Source organism: Gopherus evgoodei, chromosome 16 (assembly GCF_007399415.2).
Source record: "Gopherus evgoodei ecotype Sinaloan lineage chromosome 16, rGopEvg1_v1.p, whole genome shotgun sequence".
In the NCBI taxonomy this organism is placed as follows: domain Eukaryota; kingdom Metazoa; phylum Chordata; order Testudines; family Testudinidae; genus Gopherus; species Gopherus evgoodei.
Genome location: NC_044337.1, coordinates 6,888,576 through 6,902,502, shown reverse-complemented (window position 1 = coordinate 6,902,502; position 13,927 = coordinate 6,888,576).

Here is a 13,927-nt window from a genome sequence, read left to right as displayed (position 1 = left end):
TGCTCCCCTGCCTATGGAGACCTATAGCTATACTGCCTGCTCCCCTATAGCCCCCGTGTGCTGCCTGCTCCCCTGCCTATGGAGACCTATAGCTATACTGCCTGCTCCCCTATAGCCCCCGTGTGCTGCCTGCTCCCCTGCCTATGGAGACCTATAGCTATACTGCCTGCTCCCCTATAGCATCCGTGTGCTGCCTGCTCCCCTGGCTATGGAGACATATAGCTATACTGCCTGCTCCCCCATAGCCCCCGTGTGCTGCCGGCTCCCCTGCCTATGGAGACCTATAGCTATACTGCCTGCTCCCCTATAGCCCCCGTGTGCTGCCTGCTCCCCTGCCTATGGAGACCTATAGCTATACTGCCTGCTCCCCCATAGCCCCCGTGTGCTGCCGGCTCCCCTGCCTATGGAGAACTATAGCTATACTGCCTGCTCCCCTATAGCCCTCGTGTGCTGCCTGCTCCCCTGCCTATGGAGACCTATAGCTATACTGCCTGCTCTTCTATAGCCCCCGTGTGCTGCCTGCTCCCCAGCCTATGGAGACCTATAGCTATACTGCCTGCTCCCCTGCCTATGGAGACCTATAGCTATACTGCCTGCTCCCCTATAGCCCCCGTGTGCTGCCTGCTCCCCTGCCTATGGAGACCTATAGCTATACTGCCTGCTCCCCTATAGCCCCCGTGTGCTGCCTGCTCCCCTGCCTATGGAGACCTATAGCTATACTGCCTGCTCCCCTATAGCATCCGTGTGCTGCCTGCTCCCCTGGCTATGGAGACCTATAGCTATACTGCCTGCTCCCCCATAGCCCCTGTGTGCTGCTGGCTCCCCTGCCTATGGAGACCTATAGCTATACTGCCTGCTCCCCTATAGCCCCCGTGTGCTGCCTGCTCCCCTGCCTATGGAGACCTATAGCTATACTGCCTGCTCCCCCATAGCCCCCGTGTGCTGCCGGCTCCCCTGCCTATGGAGACCTATAGCTATACTGCCTGCTCCCCTATAGCCCTCGTGTGCTGCCTGCTCCCCTGCCTATGGAGACCTATAGCTATACTGCCTGCTCTTCTATAGCCCCCGTGTGCTGCCTGCTCCCCAGCCTATGGAGACCTATAGCTATACTGCCTGCTCTTCTATAGCCCCCGTGTACTGCCTGCTCCCCTGCCTATGGAGACCTATAACTATACTGCCTGCTCTTCTATGGCCCCCGTGTGCTGCCTGCTCCCCTGGCTATGGAGACCTGTGGCTATACTGCCTGCTCTTCTATAGCCCCCATGTGCTGCCTGCTCCCCTGCCTATGGAGACCTGTAGCTATACTGCCTGCTCCCCCATAGCCCCCGTGTGCTGCCTGCTCCCCTGCCTATGGAGACCTGTGGCTATACTGCCTGCTCTTCTATAGCCCCCATGTGCTGCCTGCTCCCCTGCCTATGGAGACCTATAGCTATACCGCCTGCTCCCCCATAGCCCCCGTGTGCTGCCTGCTCCCCTGCCTATGGAGACCTGTAGCTATACTGCCTGCTCTTCTATAGCCCCCGTGTGCTGCCTGCTCCCCAGCCTATGGAGACCTATAGCTATACTGCCTGCTCCCCTGCCTATGGAGACCTATAACTATACCGCCTGCTCTTCTATGGCCCCCGTGTGCTGCCTGCTCCCCTGCCTATGGAGACCTGTAGCTATATTGCCTGCTCCCTCATAGCCCCCATGTGCTGCCTGCTCCCCTGCCTATGGAGACCTGTAGCTATACTGCCTGCTCCCCCATAGCCCCCGTGTGCTGCCTGCTCCCCTGCCTATGGAGACCTGTAGGTATACTGCCTGCTCTTCTATAGCCCTTGTGTGCTGCCTGCTCCCCTGCCTATGGAGACCTGTAGGTATACTGCCTGCTCCCCTATAGCCCCCGTGTGCTGCCAGCTCCCCTGCCTATGGAGACCTGTAGCTATACTGCCTGCTCCCCTATAGCCCCCGTGTGCTGCCTGCTCCCCTGCCTATGGAGACCTATAGCTATACTGCCTGCTCTTCTATAGCCCCCATGTGCTGCCTGCTCCCCTGGCTATGGAGACCTATAGCTATACTGCCTGCTCCCCTATAGCCCCTGTGTGCTGCCTGCTCTCCTGCCTATGGAGACCTGTAGGTATACTGCTTGCTCTTCTATAGCCCCCGTGTGCTGCCTGCTCCCCTGGCTATGGAGACCTATAGCTATACCGCCTGCTCCCCTATAGCCTCTGTGTGCTGCCTGCTCCCCTGCCTATGGAGACCTGTAGGTATACTGCCTGCTCCCCTATAGCCCCCATGTGCTGTCTGCTCCCTTGGCTATAGAGACCTATAGCTATACTGTCTGCTCCCCTGCCTATGGAGACCTATAGCTATACTGCCTGCTCCCCTGCCTATGGAGACCTATAGGTATACTGCCTGCTCCCCTATAGCTCTCGTGTGCTGCCTGCTCCCGTGGCTATGGAGACCTATAGCTATACTGCCTGCTCTCGTATAGCTCCGGTGTGCTGTCTACTCCCCTGGCTATGGAGACCTATAGCTATACTGCCTGCCCACTGCCTATGGAGACCTATAGCTATACTGCCTGCCCACTGCCTATGGAGACCTATAGCTATACTGCCTGCTCCCCTATAGCCCCTATGGGCTGCCTGCCATGCTGTCTTCACCAAGTGCCCTTCATTCATTCTCCGTATGTGTCTGAACTAGCAAAGTTGCGTGTCCTGGGTTTTGTTGGCCACATCACAGGCTTTGGCTTCCATCCTAGTACTTTCATATCTAAACCTGTTTCTTTGTGTAACTCCTCTTGTGGTGTGAAGACATCTCATTAAACACCTGTAGACATTGAGCGTGCCATCTCGTTATTGCCCAGGCTTCTGCACTGTACAGCTTTGTGTGGTGCACTGTTGTTCCAGACAGCTGGGTTTTCAGTCTCAGCAGCACAGGGGCGATGGGGTGCCCTCACCCTGGACTGGATGGGGAAAAGGCTGATTCTTCATTGAGGACTGAAGAAGACAACTCAGTGTGGGCTGACTGCCGAGGAGGAAGGATGTACTTTGCATGCTTGAGCCTGGGATTAGCTGGAACCCTGACTGTAGAAGTCAGTGGTGCTAAGACCCAGACAGATGTCCAGATACCTATGGATGCCCAATAAGAATTGGAATTGTGAGGAGCTGTGGGTGCTGGCAAGCCCAGAGACCCAGATGCCACCACAACTACTGCTCTGAGAGATGTGGTAGGAAGGGGCGGGGGGTGACTAGCTGTAGACGTCCTGTGGGAAGTTGGCATGTTTTGGTTGGAGCCCTGCTCACTCAGTGGCAGAGCACTCCACTAGTGTTAGGGTCTTGGGCTGGGACCTGGTAGAGCAAGTTGGACCCCCTACTCTGGTTGCCCTGTGGGTAAGGGCAGCCCACTAGCCATTTAGCCTTGCTGCTCTGAGGTGTAGTAAGTGAAGGCCCTGATAAAGGCCCAGTATGAGGCCTGAACTAAAGTAATGGTCAAGACTTTGCTAACATAAAGCAATGTGAAGCTGTGAGCCAGAGGCAGGCCCTGCTCGCAGAAGCTGGCAAGGAAAGGGCTGATGCTGCAAGAAGATACCTACCTGAAAGGTACTGAACACTAGAGAACAGAACATTCACATACTTGCACATTCCACACAGATAACAAGGAACAGGCCGACCCATCCCAATGACAGGGGCAAAAGGGTAATATGATGGATAGAGTTGTTTTGATCGAACCAACATGTACAAGGTGAGAGGCGGCACTTTACTACGTAGAGGGGTTGTACCTTACTGCGTAGAGGGGTTGCACCTCAATACGTCAGGAGTGATGTGTAACTTGTTTGTACCTGTGTATAAAAATGTATCTCTTGGGCGATGTCTTTGTCTGGCCTAGGGGGCAGTGGAAAGTCCCGCCACTGACTGAGCCGGGTCCATTGCCAAGAGGCACTTTCTCGTAGTATGCCCTGAATTAGGCTCAGAAACCTACAGGGAACTGCAATTGTGTCGGAGGTCGCAATAAACCTAGCCGACGTGCCTTCGTACCTTACTAGACTCTGTGGTCATTGGGGGTTCTCTTCGGGTCTGCTGTGTCAGCTATCTGCGCAGAGCTGGGGCAGCACACAGAGGGAACACACGCATGCAGCCGAGTGATACCAACAAGGAGAGAGCAGAGCAGAGCACCACACCGGTAGTGCATCTAACAACAACACCTCTGACAACACTGGTGACCCCGACCGCTGATCTGGTGAGTAAGCAAGCTGTCCACTGTAAGAATCGCAATCTAACATGACAGAAAACCTCGAGCTAGGGAACCCCCTTATCCCCTCCCTTTTGATCCCCATGGAGTTTTATAACTCATGGACCCTCTTGATTGCCAGTGAAGGGGGTCCATATGAATTGAAGAATGGGGAAACATGGACTGGCATATATAGAGCGATGGTAGAATGCGAGGCTCTAAGAAATAGTAATAAAAGTAAAAAAGCAAAAATTCTGCAACTACTGTCTATGGCAGTGAGATGGCTGAAACAGCATGCTGGCATGCTGGACAAACAAGTAATAGAAAAAGCAGGGCAAGTAACAGTAACAAAGAAAGAGTTAAAAGAATCAAAAGAAGCTACACAGCCCTGGAATGCTCCCACTGCCCTTGCAGGGTGGCAAGCAGCCCAGAGACAACCAGTACAGGAACAGAGTGAAACACTGGAAACAACTGTAATAAACCTACAAAAAATACATGTGCCGTCTCCTGTTATAAATATTGGTGGTAAACAGCAGGCTTCAGGTAGCTACCCTGTGTCTGAAGAATGGGGACAGAAGTGGAAAGAGGTGGTCCCAGTAAAATTAAAACATGAAACTGGGTCCACTGCATTGCAACCATCACCTTATGATAAAAGCTGGGTTCCAGTTAAACTTAAACCGGAACCTAGACTGGTGCCTGTCAGAACGGGACAAGTAAGTGCACAGAAGGAAAGAGTAGCAAACAATACTCTCATTGAATTGGTAAATAAAATAAAGTAAAATTGCAATAGTTCACACAGCACATTAGGAGACAGGAGCTGCGAAGTAATTGCAGGGGAGTGAATAAAAAAGAATTTCAAAGTAAAAAACTAAAATTAAGCGGGTTAACACCTAGAATTGATGCATTAACACATGGAGTTGCCCAAAAACAGTTAACTGCAGCAAAAAAGGGCACTCCCACTATCCATCTGGCATGCACACAAAAGCAACAGACACTGGGGGAACAAATTCAGGTTTTACAAGGGCAGGTAACTACCCCCAATCTCCTCTCATAATCAGAATAAAAAACAGGGGCACAATTCCCAACTGTGCAGGTTCCCAATTGCTTTGACCCATGGAACCACACTCCACGCTCATATCTGAAAATAAAACCTTCTTTCTCAAATATTTTTACATATAGGTTAAGTTTTGTCTTTTATGTGTTTTCTCAGTTTGCTAAACTTGCTGCTGCTGTCTGTACTTTCAAATGCCTTGATAGAGTTAATCTCTCTTGGCCCAGATCTTGCTACCTATCTAGGTTGCTCTTCACCCACCCCCCTTCTTCCCCCGCCTCTCCTCACTTCTACTCTTTCTCTTTGTTTTAAAAGAGAAAAGTTATAGTTTTTACAGAAACCTCCAAAGGATAAAGCAATTAAAAACAGAACAAAACAAGAAACAGAAAGAAAATAAGGTAAAAACTTTAAAACCAGTAAATTAATTATTTTAACCCTTCAGGAATGCAACAGCTGGAATTATTCCTAACTTTCTTGAAGATATGGTTGCCAAGCAACAGAAACACACTCTCTGTGTCTAATCCTAACCACTAACTAATATTTGAAACATGGGCTTTTCTTATTCCATAGAGCAGCGTTTTAAAATAAGGTTAAATATAAAGTATTGCAAAATTCCTTGTTACCAAATTAATACAATACATTTGGCAAATATTAATATATGTTTTATCAAATTCATGCTACAAGTTTTAAATAAGGTAATAACTTGTTTATTCAAATGTTTAACCCTTTTTACTTTTTATTTTTGGTGGTGTTATTTTGTATAGTTATGAATAGAATTCTGGCGCCATTTGTTTTTAATTGTAAGTTTGTCCTGTATGTCCTGTGTGTGTGTCTTGTGTCTATGTTGTGTGTGTCACGTGACAATTTTTTTTAAAATTATTTTTATTTTTTTTTTGCAACAAAAGTCAATTTTATACCCTTAAAAAAAAAAAAGATATGAGATGTGGTACCACACTATTTTAAAATCGTGGTTGGGGTATAATCATAGTATTATTAACACCAATTTTTTGTGCAAAGTTCAAAAAGGTTTCAGTTACAAATATATGTACATATATTTCTGTCTCAACAAATAATGCAATTGCAAACAAAAAGAATTCTCTTTTATCAATCACAGTTTTGTTTTTTAAGTTTTTTTTTTAATTGTTATTCAAAGAAAAAATGTAAGGGGAAATCTCAACATTAAGGCAAAGATAATATTAATAAAATGTCAATTTCTTGTTTGGGCTTTTTATAAATTTGTTTGCACTGTTAAATAGAGTTATAAGACTGTCATAACCAAAATGTTTTAAAATAACAATTTATGCATAAAGCTAACCAAACAATTTCAACAGGTTTCCACGTTTTTAACAGGTTTCCACCTTTGGCTCCCAAACATAGCAAAACATTTTGAAAGTATACCCTCAAATACCCTCAAAGTATTTGCATGTATCTGTATTTAAAATTTATTTTGGTCTAATTTTATAGTTAATTTAATTTTATATGCTTTTCTTATATTTTGTTATGTTCATGGAGAGCAATGGTTGTTAAGGTTTGTGCTTCTAAACAGTTAACAAGAGTAAAATTGGTATCACAAGCAAATTAACTCTAACTCTAAAAAGCTTGTTGAAGTTATGTTACTAAACCAAAGTGTTCAGCAAGGGAAAGCAATAACCCTTCTCATAAAAGATTGTGAGCATTTATTTTAGCTGTTAAGCATTACATTTAGTGTTAAATATTCGTAATGCACCCCAAATAAAAATAAATGTCTATCCCAAATGAAAATGAATGTCTATACAACAATTGCAAAAGCATAGCTTGTGTTAATAAAAGGCTCGGTCCCTATTACATTGTTCTTATTACATTGTAAACAAACTAAGTTAAAACTGTGTATTAAGTTTGGGTTACTGAAAACAAACAAACAAACAAACAAAAAATTTTACTGTGTTAACTAACAAAAGTTGTTTAGGTTGCATCCCACAGACCAAAGATGCCAGAAAATATCACACCCTGAAGACACCAGATAATAAATGTATACAGTGAAGAAACCTCCAAGCATCAAGAAAAGAAAAATGCTTTATAAATAAAAGACTGTTCACATACACTTCTATCTACTATATATGGACAATTAAGTTAACAATCAAACAAAAACCACTAGCTGGACCAGAAAACCTGTCATTTAATTTTAACTTGGTTACTGTGTAAAAATAACTGTATTCTTGCTGTACTATGGTATTATCATTGTACTGCTGTATTATTGCTGTACAATATGTACAATGTGTATAACCTTGCTAAACTGTTTAACCAACCTACAGGTAAAAATCAACAAACGAATGGCAGCAAACACCATGAAGGCAACAAAAAAACAAACAAACAAACAAAAAAACAAATTGGTAAAGAAATTAAGCTACATAGTAACTACAAATTGGGTAAACAAATTGCCTGTTAGTACCAGTCATAATTTGGGTCAGTGACACTGCATCCTAACTGAGGCACATGTCAAAACAATCTTGTTCAGTATCTGGGTACCAATATTAAATCCTGACACAGCAATATTTGATAAATTGGTTACTGTCCATTCAGTAGGTTATCTGGAAGACAGCATCCATAAGAAACAACTGGATCTACATCAACTACTGGTGTATCACAGAGCAGTTCAACCAATGGAACAGAGAAGCTACCCACTTCTGTTTCCTGCCCAGTAAAGCTGACCAGATGGTGACAACCAGCCTTAAGGATAATCTATAATATGAATGGACAGTACTGTGTAGTAACTAATTACAATATATTTATATATATAGGCCTCAGTGGTAGTGTCACTACTCCAAATTTCTGTTTTACTTCTCATATACATAGCACTGTGGGACACACTATCACAATCCTATCCCACTATTTTAAAACACTTAGCCTACTACTAATAATTAGACACATGATAACTGGAATTGCCATAATGAAAATGTGTTTCTATCTGTGTCACCAAAGTAAAAGGGCCAAAGTACATCAGCAGCCTGGAAAAACATGGTTACACTTGGATATAAGTTGGTGTCATATGTACACATACATACTATACATATATGCCCATACACACTACAAATATATGCTATATCCATATAATTCATATATATTAATTATTTGGAAGTGCCTCTAAAGATCAATCATAATATTACATTCCTCAGTTATGGTCCCGGGCCTAACATTCCCAGGCCCACCATAAGGGACTAAAAAATAATTGGATAATAAAATCTGTATCTCAGTCGTACGAGGGAATGTGCAGACTAAACAGACAGATGGGGCATGAGTGTATGGATGGTAAAATAAGGTAATCACATAACAGTGGTTAGCCCACTGGGTTATCTTTAGTCCATGCATTATGCTTTTCCGGGACGATGGGTAAACATCCTCCCCATAAAAAGACAAAAAGTGGGGGAATGTAGTAAGTGAAGGCCCTGATAAAGGCCCAGTATGAGGCCTGAGGCCTGAACTAAAGTAATGGTCAAGACTTTGCTAACATAAAGCAATGTGAAGCTGTGAGCCAGAGGCAGGCCCTGCTCGCAGAAGCTGGCAAGGAAAGGGCTGATGCTGCAAGAAGATACCTACCTGAAAGGTACTGAACACTAGAGATCAACATTCACATACTTGCACGTTCCACACAGATAACAAGGAACAGGCCGACCCATCCCAATGACAGGGGCAAAAAGGTAATATGATGGATAGAGTTGTTTTGAACAAACCAACATGTACAAGGTGAGAGGCGGCACTTTACTATGTAGAGGGGTTGTACCTTACTGCGTAGAGGGGTTGCACCTCAATACGTCAGGAGTGATGTGTAACTTGTTTGTACCTGTGTATAAAAATGTATCTCTTGGGCGATGTTTTTGTCCGGCCTAGGGGGCAGTGGAAAGTCCCTCCACTGACTGAGCCGGGTCCATTGCCAAGAGGCACTTTCTCATAGTATGCCCTGAATTAGGCTCAGAAACCTACAGGGAACTGCAATTGTGTCGGAGGTCGCAATAAACCTGGCCGACGTGCCTTCGTACCTTACTAGACTCTGTGGTCATTGGGGGTTCTCTTCGGGTCTGCTGTGTCAGCTATCTGCGCAGAGCTGGGGCAGCACACAGAGGGAACACACGCATGCAGCCGAGTGATACCAACAAGGAGAGAGCAGAGCAGAGCACCACACCGGTAGTGCATCTAACAACAACACCTCTGACAACATGAGATAGAGCATAGCTTGGAGGATGGGGTGCTTTCATCTTGCCCTGGATGGGGTTCCCCCACCCTGTCACATTATGCTTGTTAAATGCACCACCTGAGTTATTTCAGTCTTCCAGCATCCCCAAATCTCATGTTCAGGCTCGCCATCTTCCATGGCCCAGCTGTCAAGGTGCTTGAACTGATCAGTCTGACCTAGTCTCACTCCATTAATCTCTACATCTAGGCTTCTGGTGGCACTTCTACTGCCTCACACAACCTCAATCTTAATCATTCTCATTTTCATCCCATGCCAGTTTAGCTGGTCATACCACTGGGTTACTATTTTCTCTAGAACTTCATTTGAGGATGCCCTTGTTGCTATGTCATCAGCATATAGCAGCTTCTCACCTTTCCCCACTGGGATTTTCCTGCTGACATAGTCCATCAATACGATAACCAGCAGCAGAATTAGGGCTGGCTCCTGGTGCAGGCTGATCTCTGGGTCAGTCTGACTTTGGTTGCAAATAGACGTTTAATTCCAAACAATGTTTGGGTCACTGTTTTAGGCCATCTATATAGGGCATTCACCATAGTTATTAAAACTTCAGACACTCCATATTTCCTCAGCACTGATGTGAACATCCTTCTGTCCACTGTATTGTATGCCTTTTCTTGGTCTATAAAAGCCCAGAAGCTATCCTGTTGGTGTGACAGTCCGTACCCCTACATTCACCCCTTTTAATAGGACCATGATAAATCTTTTACAAAGTATGCCTTGTGAGGTATCATTTGAAAACTCATAATTTGCTGATCACTATTGTCCTGGTAAAATGTATGACAACATTGTATGTAAAGTTATAAGATTCTAGTGTATGATAATACTAAAAACAGCCACAAACCAGTTCCCCAGATACAAAAAGCTAGCCAAAGCCTCAGCCAGGTGTCAACAAAATCAAGTGGACTATCATCTGGTTCATTGGCCATTCTTTGGCAGGAAGATTTGTGCAAAGATTTACATTTTTGACAAAGAAACAGCTGAGGATTCCCATCCAGCAGATTTATCCTGAACCTCAGTTGGAGATGATCCTCGAAGAAGAAAAGCATAAGAAGGAAGAACAAATAATCTCTCCCTTCATCTCTACTCACGGCGTCGACAATACTTGAAGGACAAAGGAAGCATCATTGGACTGGGGAAGATTACTAGCTGAGAGGACTTCAGCCAGGAAGACTGCTGTAATGTGGTGAGAGATCTTTGTTTTGAATTCACTTGGTTAAGTTAGGTATTAGTTGTGTTTTACTTTGTATTTATTTGTAACCAATTATGACTTGTATGCCTCATTACTTGTAGTCATTTAAAATCTATCTTTTGTAGTTAATAAACTTGTGTGATCAGGCACCACATTGGCAACTCTGCCCTAAAGGGGTTTGTCTCATTTAAGAGATGTTCAAAGTATTGTTTCCCCTTCTTCTTCACTTGTTCAGGCCTTACTAGTAGTCTCCCCCTGATCTTCAGCTCAGGGAACTGGTGGATAAGAAAATGGCAAGAAAATCTAAGAGGTAAAGGAGAGCTGGCGGTTTCTCAAGGAGAAGTTAAGCACAAAACTGCCAACTATTCCAATGCAAAGGAAATTTAGGAAGAATAGTGAGACACCAATATGCCTGGAAATCAAAAAGGAATCCCACAGGAAGTGGAAACCTGTACAAAGCGCTACGGAGAAGTACAAACAAATAGCATAAGCATGTAGGGACAAAACCAGAAAGGATAAGGCACCACATGAGTTACACCTAGCAAGGGACATAAAAAGCAAGAAGAGATTATTTAAATACATTAGGAACAAGAGAAAGACAAAGGCAAGTGTAGGTTAGTGGGGAAGGAGAGCTAATAATTGATGACATCGAGTAAGCTGAGGTGTTTAATGTCTTTTTTGCTTCAGTCTTCACGAAAAAGGTTAATGGTGAGAAATACTCAACACAATATTAACACGAGGAAAGGAACGCAAGCCAAAATAGGGAAAGATCAGGTTAAAAATATTTTAATAAGTTAGATGCATTGAGTTTGGCAGGACTTTATGGAGTTCATTTTAAGGGATTTAAGGAACTAACTGAAGCAATCTCAGAACCGTGATTATCTTTGAGAACGCCTGGAGGATAGGTGAGGTCCCAGAAGACTGGAGAAGGGGAAATGCAGGACCTGCCTTTAAAAGGAAACAAAGAGGACCCGGAGGATTATAGATCTGCAGTCTAACTGGGATACCTGGAAAGATACTGTAACAATTTATTAAACACTCAGTTTGTAACCCACTAGAGGATAATAGAGTTCTAAGGAATAGCCAGCATGGATTTATCAAGAACAGCCAAACCAGCCTAATTTCCTTCTTTGACCGGGTTACTGTCCTAGCGGATGTGGGGAAAGCAGTGCATGTAATAGAGCTTGGGTTTTAGTAGCACTTTTGACACAATCCACATATTTTCATAGGTAAACTAGAGAATTTAATTTACACCACCTTTATTATAAGGTGTGTGTATGCAACTGACTGAGAGACTGTACTCAAAAGTGTAGTTATCAATGGTTTGCTGTCAAACTGGAGGCTGGATCTAGTGGAGTTCCGCAGGAGTCAGTCTTGGGTCTGGTAGTAGTCAATATTTTAATTAATGACTTGGATAACCGAGTGGAGAGTATGTGCTAAAAATCTGGGGATGACACCAAACTGGGAGGGGGTTGCAAGCACTTTGGAGCACAGGATTAGAATTCAAAATGACCTTAATGAATTGGTCTTCAATCAACAAAATGAATGTCAATAAAGACAAGTGTGAAGTACTTCACTTAGGAAGGAAAAATCAAAGGCACAGCTCCAGAATGGGGAATAACTGGCTAGTTGGTCCTACTGCTGAAAAGATCTGGGGGTTCTTGTCTCATAGACTCATAGACTTTAGGGTCAGAAGGGACCAATATGATCGTCTAGTCTGATCTCCTGCACAAAGTAGGCCACAGAACCCTACCCATCCAATTCTATAACAAACCCCTAACCTATGTCTGAGTTATTGAAGCCTTCAAATTGTGGTTTGAAGACCTCAAGCTGCAGAGAATCCACCAGCAAGTAACTCACGCCCCATGCTGCAGAGGAAGGTGAAAAACCTCCAGGGCCTCTGCCAATCTGCCCCGGAGGAAAATTCCTTCCCGACCTCAAATATGGCGATCAGCTAAACCCTGAGCATGTGGGCAAGACTCACCAGCCAGTACTCAGAAAAGAATTATCTGCAGTAACTCAGATCCCATCCCATCCAACATCCCATCACAGACCACTGGGCATACTTATCTGCTGATAATCAAAGATCAGTTGCCAAAATTAAGCTATCCCATCATACCATCCCTTCCATAAACTTATCAAGCTTAGTCTTAAAGCCAGATATGTCTTTTGCCCCCACTACTCCCCTTGGAAGGCTATTCCAGAACTTCACTCCTCTAATGGTTAGAAACCTTCGCCTAATTTCAAGTCTAAACTTCCTAGTGTCCAGTTTATACCCATTTGTTCTTGTGTCTACATTGGTACTAAGCTTAAATAATTCCTCTCCCTCCCTAATATTAATCCCTCTGATATATTTATAAAGAGCAAGCATATCCCCCCTCAGCCTTCTTTTGGCTAGGCTAAACAAGCCAAGCTCTTTGAGTCTCCTTTCATATGACAGGTTTTCCATTCCTCGGATCATCCTAGAAGCCCGTCTCTGAACCTGTTCCAGTTTGAATTCATCCTTCTTAAACATGGGAGACCAGAACTGCACACAGTATTCCAGATGAGGTCTCACCAGTGCCTTATATAACGGTACTAACACCTCCTTATCTTTGCTGGAAATACCTCGCCTGATGCATCCTAAAACCGTCCATCACAAATTGAATGAGTCAATCTGATGTAGTTGCAAAGAAGGCTAATGGCATTGTGGGGTGTATTAGCAGGATTGTTGCATGTAAGATATGAGAGAGAATTGTCCTGCTCAACACTGGTATGGCCTCAGCCTTAACGCTGTGTCCGGTTTTGAGTGCCGTACTTTAGGAAAGAACGGATAAATTGGAGAGAATCCAGAGGAGAGCAACAAAAATTCTGAAAGGTTTAGAAAACCTGATCTATTGGGAAAAGTTAAAAAAACTGGGCACATTTTGTTTTGAGAAAAGAAGACTGAAAAGACCTGATAAGTCTTCAAGTATGTTAAGGGCTGTTATAAAGAGGACTGAGATCAATTGTTCTCCATGGCCTCTGAAGGTACTACAAGAAGTAATGGGCATAATCTGCAGCAAGGGAGATTTAGGTTAGATATTAGGAAAAAAACTTTCTAACTAGAAGGGTAGTTAAATTCTGGAATAAGCTTCCAAAGGAGGTTGTGGAATCCCTGTCATTGGAGGTTTTTAAGATCAGGTTGGACAAACACCTGTAAGGGATGGTCTAGGTTTACTTGATCCACGTGGGGAATGGAGATGGGGATCTGGACTTAATGACTTCTTGA